Source organism: Oratosquilla oratoria, chromosome 8 (assembly GCF_046742065.1).
Source record: "Oratosquilla oratoria isolate Oo_2021 chromosome 8, ASM4674206v1, whole genome shotgun sequence".
NCBI lineage: Eukaryota > Metazoa > Arthropoda > Malacostraca > Stomatopoda > Squillidae > Oratosquilla > Oratosquilla oratoria.
The window spans coordinates 77,264,368-77,273,146 of record NC_134784.1 but is presented as its reverse complement, the minus strand read 5'-3'; positions in this window follow the sequence as shown (position 1 = coordinate 77,273,146).

Genomic DNA, 8,779 nt, shown 5'->3' with positions numbered 1-8,779 from the left:
GTCCCTCCCACACTTGGCCTACTTTTTTGTGGTTTTTCATTTTTCATTCCTCCTCCCCATCCAACCTTCACCTTAGTTTCCTGCCCGCCTCTCCTCCTCTCCTCTCTTCTTCTTTCTCTTTTCCCGCTCCTCTTCCTCTTTCTACCCTTCTTCTCCTCTCCTCCTTTCCTTTTCTACTCCTTCTCTCCTCCCTTCTCCATTCTTCTTCTTTCTACCCTCCTCCTCCTCCTCGCTTCCCCCTTCTCCTTCTTCCCTCTACACTCTCTTCATTCTTTCTTGTTCCCTTCTTCTGCCGTATCTTATTTTCTTTCCTCCTTTTCATTCTCCATTCTCCATCCTCTTTCACTCTCTTCTACTCCTCCTCCACCTTTCTGTCCCTCCCCTCAATCCTCACTTCTTCATCTTCTCCCCTCCTTTTCCTCACTCTTATTTTCTTCAATTCCTCCTTTTTTCTCCATCTCTTCTCCTTCTTTTTGTTCTTCCCTCTCCTTCTCCTCTACTTCCTCAATCTTCATCCTAGTTCTTCCTATCCTTTTCTTCCTCCTCCGTCCTCCACCTCGCTCTAGTCGTTTTCCGATCTCAAGGTTTTTTTGGTTGTCTTCTTGCAAAGTATCGTTGTCGAAAGATTCAGCTTTTTTTTTACTCTGATATTTTTGTTTGTCCCCCAGAACACCTTATTTTTTTTTTTCAACTCTTCTGATTATTTGTCAACCTCTCAAATAAGAAAATAATCAAATAAATAAAATGGGTAAATATACAAAATGAATAATAAAAAAACTATATACATATATTAACATACCATACATTGCATACATACATACATACATAGCATTAGCAATACATATAAAACGTGAAGGATTTGGATGTCTGGGATCCATACTTGCATAAGTAAAGCATTCAGACTCGAATTTGGAAGGGTTTTATTTCATAGCCCCCGACGTTTCGATATCCCGGTTCTAGGAAATCAATCTTCAGGGGCGTATAATTGGGTTTGCATACAACTTGCATCCCAGGACCACATAAATACGAGTTCCACTGTATGTAACCCATTATATCCCCTGAAGGCAATTCTGCTGGACGTGAATCGAAACGGTCGGGCCTTAATAAACCCTTCAAATCGAGGTTGGTGCTTTACTCTCTTTACCAATACGATGAAAGACAAATTCCAGAGAATAATCTAAATAAATGGAAAATTAATAAATATATGGATGCCCCGGAACAAATAGAATTAATAAATAAATGTAAAAACGAAAATAAAAAATGCTGAAGCTCTTTAGGTTTTGCAACACCTAAGAACGCGAAAATCATAGGCGCGATCGATCGACGTGTTTGTGCCTGTCGGTAGGCTAGTATAGCATATATATAAGGTATATGTACAGTATAATGTCATACGTGAATCGATCCTTGTTTCCACCCACTGGGAGTTTTGATCTGATAATATATATATATATAATATAATATATATTTATATATATATAGATTATATATATTATATATATAGATAAATAATTTACTAATGACCCACTTTCGGAGAAGAATTGGCGAAAGTAAAATAAGATCCGCATATTTCGATCACTATCTGTGATCCTCCTCAGCAGCATAGTGATCGAAATATGCGGGATATTTTTACTTTCGTCCTCTTCTTTGCCCCCGCGAAAAGTGGGTCCATTAGTATAATTTTACCATTACTTTGTTGTAATAATATATATATATACTATATATATATATATTTATATATATATATATGTATTATATGTATGTGTACTCGCATTTATATCCTAGTCCAACCAAGCCAGACAACAATCACTCTTATTCCAAGTCCACGAAAGATACGGAGTTAATTGCGTTGTACAAGGGATTGCGAAAGAACTGTATGACCTATGCTGAGCCCGAAAACGTTTCAACTGTCCCCAAGACAAACGTTAAGTCCCTCAAACGTTACTATGTACCCGAGGATATCATAAGATTTATTTCAGGTCACTAGCTTTAGCGGTTAACAACAGATCTATGGTCTCCCACCAATAACCTACGCGTAATCATGTCCACAGCCAAACTCAATCATCAAGTCATTACTTATTTTAAACATACAACACATTTGATCGACAAAACATGGGGGGGTACCTGGAAGAGAGCGTATGCACGAGGGGGGGAGGAAAGGGGAAGTAGAGAGAGTGTAGAAGAGAGTATGGAGAGACGATGGAGGATGCGAGAGAGAGCGGAGATGAGTGGGATTAGAGATGAGAAGAGAGGGAGAGAGAAGACGAGGGGGAACGAGCAAGGATGTGAGAGATGAGAGGAAGAGATGAAGAGGGGAAGAGAGAGAGGGAGGGAGGGAGAGAATAGAAAGAGAGAGGGATGAGAGAAGAGAGAGGAGGGTGGGGAGAGAGAGAGACGAGAAACTTGGAAAGAGAGAGGAAAATATTGTTATCCTTATGGACTCTAGCTTACCAGGACTTTTATCTGGCCGTAGACACTATTGCACCGAGGGAGAAAAGAGAGACGTAGAGAGGGGGGGCGGAGGAGGGAGGTAGAGCGAGATAGATAGAGAGCCGAGAGCGAGAGAGAGGGTAGAGGAAAGGAATCATAGATATCGCAGCTGTAAGAACTAGGCTGCGACTAAGGCCCCCTCCTTAGCCTCTATGTGCTCGGACTTCCATAAATAAAATAAAAGTCAACAATAACTGGACTGATTCTAAGCTTCTCGATCGAAAACTAAGCTTCTATTTGGGCAAAGAAAAGAAATACAAATATATAAAAGAATAATTAATAATAAGTAAATGAATTAAAAAGTGAATGTATTAATAGATAATAAAAAATAGAATAACATAAAACAAATGAATAAACAAACAAATTTCAGGAGAGCCAAATGAATAGTAAATAAAATAAATAAAATGTAAGCAAAATAGTTGAATATATATATATATATATATATATTTACACACACACACATATATATATATATATATACATATTATGTATAAATTACAAGAAACAAATATCGTTCTCACTTCAATGCTTGGAAACAACACTGCTGAAATAAAAAGCGGAAATCTAATACATTACACACGGATTCAACAAAGGGACTCAAAATTCAATTAGAAAACGCCCAACTGGTCAACCAGACCAGCGAATTGCCGATTGTAATCTTTAATTGCCAAAGAGAATTACATCCTCCGCGGCCGGCCAAAGAGGACTGCGGTGTAAACTCGAGTTGCTCCAGCCAGAGTTGGCTCAGGTGATGGCTTGAGGTGTAGACCACCTGGGCGATTTTTTTTTTTTTTTTTTTCAACAATTAGAGCTATGCATCATTGCACTGCCTTAGGCCCGAGAACATGTGGCGGGTAGACAGAAGAGCGACTCTTGTCATCCCAGAGGTGCAGAAATAATTATATAATATATATATTATATTATATATATTTATATATACTATATAGTATATTATATATATATATTACGATACATATTACAGGTAAAAATGTAATCACACATTTGTCAATCACTATGGAAAACCACTGTATGGAGTTTAGAAAAAGACCGGACGACAGAGAAATCTATATATTTTCGATTGCAAAATGCCAATCCTCTCATATTTATATATATATATATATATATATAAATATATATATATATATATATATACATATATATATGTGTGTGTGTGTGTGTTGTGTGTGTGTGTGTGTGTGTGTGTGTGTGTGTGTGTGTGTGTGTGTGTGTGTGTGTGTGTGTGTGTGTGTGTGTGTGTGTGTGTGTATTTGTTATTTTTATTTTTTTCTTGCCCTGGGTCTGGCTATCATAGCCCCCATCTCATCCTCCGCCGACTCTGCCCCCGCCCAGAGTTTCTTGCATGAACTGTTCTTTTTTTACACTCCTGTCAACCCCACGCCCAATCCCCACCACCGAACACAAACCATGACGCTTGCCTACCACCCCCAAGGTTATAACAATAGTTAATGCGTCAGTTCAATCCGGAATAGATAAACAAACGATGTGACGTCATGTAGAAAGCTGGCCATCGAGTCACTGGTTGCTTAAAGACCAGAGCACGGCATATAATGTACTAGTTATTTCTACAAATTAAGAAAAAAGTGTTGAATATTTTCATATTATTCTGTATGTATTCTTTTTATATATTTCTAACTTGGGATACATCGTGTAATTTTACAATGTTTGTAGTTATGTTGTTCTTTATATGTAAAAAGGTCATAATGACCGTCGAGCATTCTTGACTGACGTCATGTCGTTTGTTTACTTTGCAAACGATGAACTGCAATCGTTGTTATTTACACCTCGATCCTAAGATCATGCATCTATTATGTGGTGCTTTTCCTCTGGCATCTCATTCAATAATGCCCCCTTAAAAACAATTTCATTAAAAGAAAAAAAGGAAAAAATTACCTGTATCCCGTTTGACTATCTCAAAGCTTCCTTTACTATTATTATCTATATGTATCATCAATTTCACTCTATATATATATATATATATATATATATACATTATATATATATATATATATATTTATATAATATATAATATATAGTTTAAATATATGCAGGTGCGGGCGAATATAGAACAGAAGTGCAGCGTCAAGAATAGTTCTTCTCTCTCTCTTCTTCTCTCTCTCTATGTGATATGTTGATATCGTGTCTGGGATTTTGAGTTCCCTCATCTATTGATTTTCCCTCTTCTTATTTTCTCTGCAAATCTCTTTACTGTCAACTAGGAAAGTTAATCTATTTCTTCTAGGGATTGACTTCACCTTCCTCTACAATTACCCCAGAAACAGTTTTTGTAAGAAACATTCCAAGAAAAGTATATTACTCAAATAAACGAGATCAAGTGAAATTTACTTCAAGACCTCTTTCCACGATAGGCTCCGGCTCGCCTATTCATCTGCCTTCCTGCTCAGACTCTTGGGCGTCCAAAACGACTTTCGTAAGAGGGAGTGTAGGACCCTTTTAACAAAAACAGAGGTTTTTTTTTCAAAAAGTCCTTTTCTTCCCAAACCGGGTCTTTTTGTTGGACACTTGAGGCGCGTTATCTTTTAATATTCGTGTTTCTTTCCTTTTTCACGGGAATAAAAGTTCTCCAGTAAAAATGTTAATATTACCTCACTAACTTCAATGTATTCTTCGTTTCATATGTATATATATATATATATATATATATATATATATCTATATATATATATATTGTGTGTGTGTGTGTGTGTGTGTGTGTGTGTGTGTGTGTGTGTGTGTGTGTGTGTGTGTGTGTGTGTGTGTGTGTGTGTGTGTGTGTGTGTGTGGGTGTATCTGTGTGCCTTTGACCAATTAGGCGTCGACTGGGTAACCATGACGAAGATCCGAAATGTGCCTTCACTGTCCACCTTGAGCAAGAAATTTTGTGCGCGCAGAGCGCCGTGTGTATGTGAATAGGCGTCTTGAAAGAGGGAAAAAGAGGAGATGTGAGAGTAGGAGCGAAGGAGAGAGAGGACGAGGCGTGCGAGGAGATAGAGAGGAGAGCGAGAGGAGAGAGAAAGATAGAGATTGAACACTCAAGAGAAAGAACAACGAAAAGAAAAGGAAGGAAAACGAAGGAAAAGAAGAATAAAGGGAGGGATTAAACTAAAGCCCACGGACCAGAGACATAATATAATGGATGTGGGATAAGAGGCATTGGCCTATTAGGACTGCAATCCACGTGGGGTAGGGTGGGAGGAGGAGAGGGGGGAAGGAGGGAGAGAGATGGGGAAGGGGAGTGAGGACAGGGAAAGAGAGACGCGGGGAACGAGAGGCTGAGGAACAGATGGGCTAGGATAGGATGAGAGACGAGAGAGAGATGGAGAGTGGGAGAGAGAGAGAGAGAGAGGTTGTGGGAGAAGAGAGAGAGTGAGAGAGAGAGAGAGAGAGAGAGCGAGAGAGAGAGAGAGATGGAGAGAGAGAGAGAGAGAGAGAGGGAGAGAGAGAGAGCGAGAGAGAGAGAGGAGAGAGAGAGAGAGAGAGAATGAGAGAGAGAGAATGACGATGAGAGAGAGAGGGAGAACATGGCCTTCCTCCCACCCATATAAGGGCGAGACCTTTGGTTATATACATACACGATGTCGACATCGCACGTGTATTTAGCTAAGAGAATGCTATGTAAACGACAAAGATTTAATACAGAGAAAAGTACTACATTAGAAAATAAGGATAAATAAATAAATGAATACTAGATGGGTGAAATAATCTCAAATCCCAATCAAGTAGATAATTTATTTCGTTGAAAGGTTATTTTGATTAAACCTATATATTCCGTTAGAAAAAAATATCTACAACTTCCAGGGCAGAGTACAACATGAATGTAGGTAGAGGCAGAGATAGAAATAAAGAGAGAGAGAGAGAGAAAGAGAGAGAGAGAGAGAGAGAGAGAGAGAGAGAACGAGAGAGAGAGAGAGAGAACGAGAGAGAGAGAGAGAAAATTCTGTGCCCTATCAATCAGACCTTGTGACCAACCCGCATGTCGGTGTGTTGTCGTCGCCTCTCAGGCCCAGCGTCTCGTATATTCATCGCCACATGCCCGCATGTTGATCCTAAAAACAATCAATTCTATGTTCTACATAGTCAAACTTGATCGTGCGCAAATGCGTACATAGACGAACACATGACCTTCCCTTCCACGCTCTAAGCTGTGGGTGGTCACATAACGACAGGGTCGTCAGGGAACATTGAAGGAATGTTAACCTTTTCCAACCTTATTTCAACACGATGTGTATGCAGGTGAACTTGTGTAGATATTGTTATTGTCGCTATATAGTTTTATTTAGCTGAGGGGTGAGAGAGGGCAGGGAGGGTCGCGATCTGGTAGGACAACTTCCAGATCAGTGTCCGACCTCCCCTATCGGTGCAGAAAATCGTCTGTCCGCTGCCAGCATGAAATGAATAAAGCAAACTGCGGAGGTAGTGAACTTGGCCTTACTGCACGGACCCATCACAGATGACGAAGATGACGTCGCCCGGATGAGGAACGCCTTGAAGGTCTCAACGAAGTCAACCCAAATAGAGTAACCTTTCCCATTTCCGGCCATCGTGATCATAGGAAAATCCAGAAGTCCCGTGGTTCAAGAAACACAAGAACCTCGAGAAAAAAAAAAATCGTTGTAACACCCCGAAGAAGGTCCTGGTGCATATCAACGAAGTCAATCAGAGGAGCTGAAGGAACATTTTTCATTTCCGGAGACGAATAACAAGAACTCCAGAAGCCCCGAAGTTGAGGGTGCACAAGAACGACTTGGTTCATGACCTTCCGGTCCACAAGGAGAAGACCAAAAGCAGGAGCAACCTTCTAAGGGTCTTCCTCCGCGATTAAATGATCTACAGTGAAGACTTCCTCCGATAAGTCAACGAAGCCAGTTTACCCATATAGCGTTCTTCTCGATGTAGGAGACGTGGAACGAGGAACGAACGAAGAACGAGTCACTACTCCATTCTGAGAGGATCCATGGCATCACCAAAGAAATAAAGAATATCAACATGAAAGTATCTGATCCGTGACCTTGGGGACCAAAATCATGAAAGAGATAAATGTGAGAGAAGATAGCAGAGGCTGAAGGGTACCCCCAACCACGCCCCGCTCCCCCCCCAGAAAAAAAAAGGCTGATTGAACATGTAACTGACTTTCGCTACTACAGATCCACCTATGCCCATGTGTTAAAGGACGGTATCCGACGACTCCTCTTAAACAAAGTAGAGAGAGATTTTGTGCCGATGGAGTGTGGATCTCACAAAGGACGCGGCCAGTCCGATATATTTACATGTATACGGGCATACGTGTGATTCACCTTGGCCTTTGGATCACGTGTTGAACTCGTGATCGACAGCTGTTTCCCTCCCGGAAGAGAGCTCAGAGCTCGTATGACCGATCTATGGGCAATGCTGTGACCTTACGCGCACACACACATACACCCAACTCTCCACCCACGAGAGTTGGAGTAATGACTCAAAACGGAGCGATACTGAATTCATTTCAGCCCTGGGTAGGATTCGAACCCGGATCGCCGTAGTGACAGTCGAAGACTCTACCGACTGCGCCACCAAATTGAGTGTGTGTGTGCGTGTGTTGTGTGTGTGTGTGTGTGTGTGTGTGTGTGTGTGTGTGTGTGTGTGTGTGTGTGTGTGTCCTTATACATATGTCCACACAGACCTATACCCCCCACACTACATATGATACACATCTACAAGCAGGCGAGTGCACTTGCACTCACAGTATACGCAAAGGTTAAGTGCCAAATCACAAGGATAAACAGACACACGTTCCACCTTCTTGTATAGGCATGTGTACGTCACCAAAGCAACGCTGCTTGCTCTGAGCGCTTACAAACACACCGACAAATGCACCACTCCAAGAGAGAGCAAACAGGTTCCCATACAAACACCCAAGCATGAGATTCTGTAAAGGAAATAAAAACATAAGAGTATTGACTTTCTTGAAGATAAGCGAGAGAGAAAAGAGGAGAGAGAAAGAGAGGAGAGGAGAGAGATACCTACAGATATACAAACAGACAGATAAGATATAATACTGGACATGCACACAACCTTCAGAACCTAAAGAATAACCCAACAACCAAACGTAAGTACTGACGTGCGCAAAATCTCGACAAACGAAAATGATACAGACACAGACACAAACGCCGGGCCTTGAGGAAGACAGAATCGTCGCCTACTACAAAGGCGACATGAGGGCAATCAGACCCAGGGAGAGACGAAAATATAAACAAAAATATACATGCATCACCCAGTCTCACACCATTTCTAACGTACT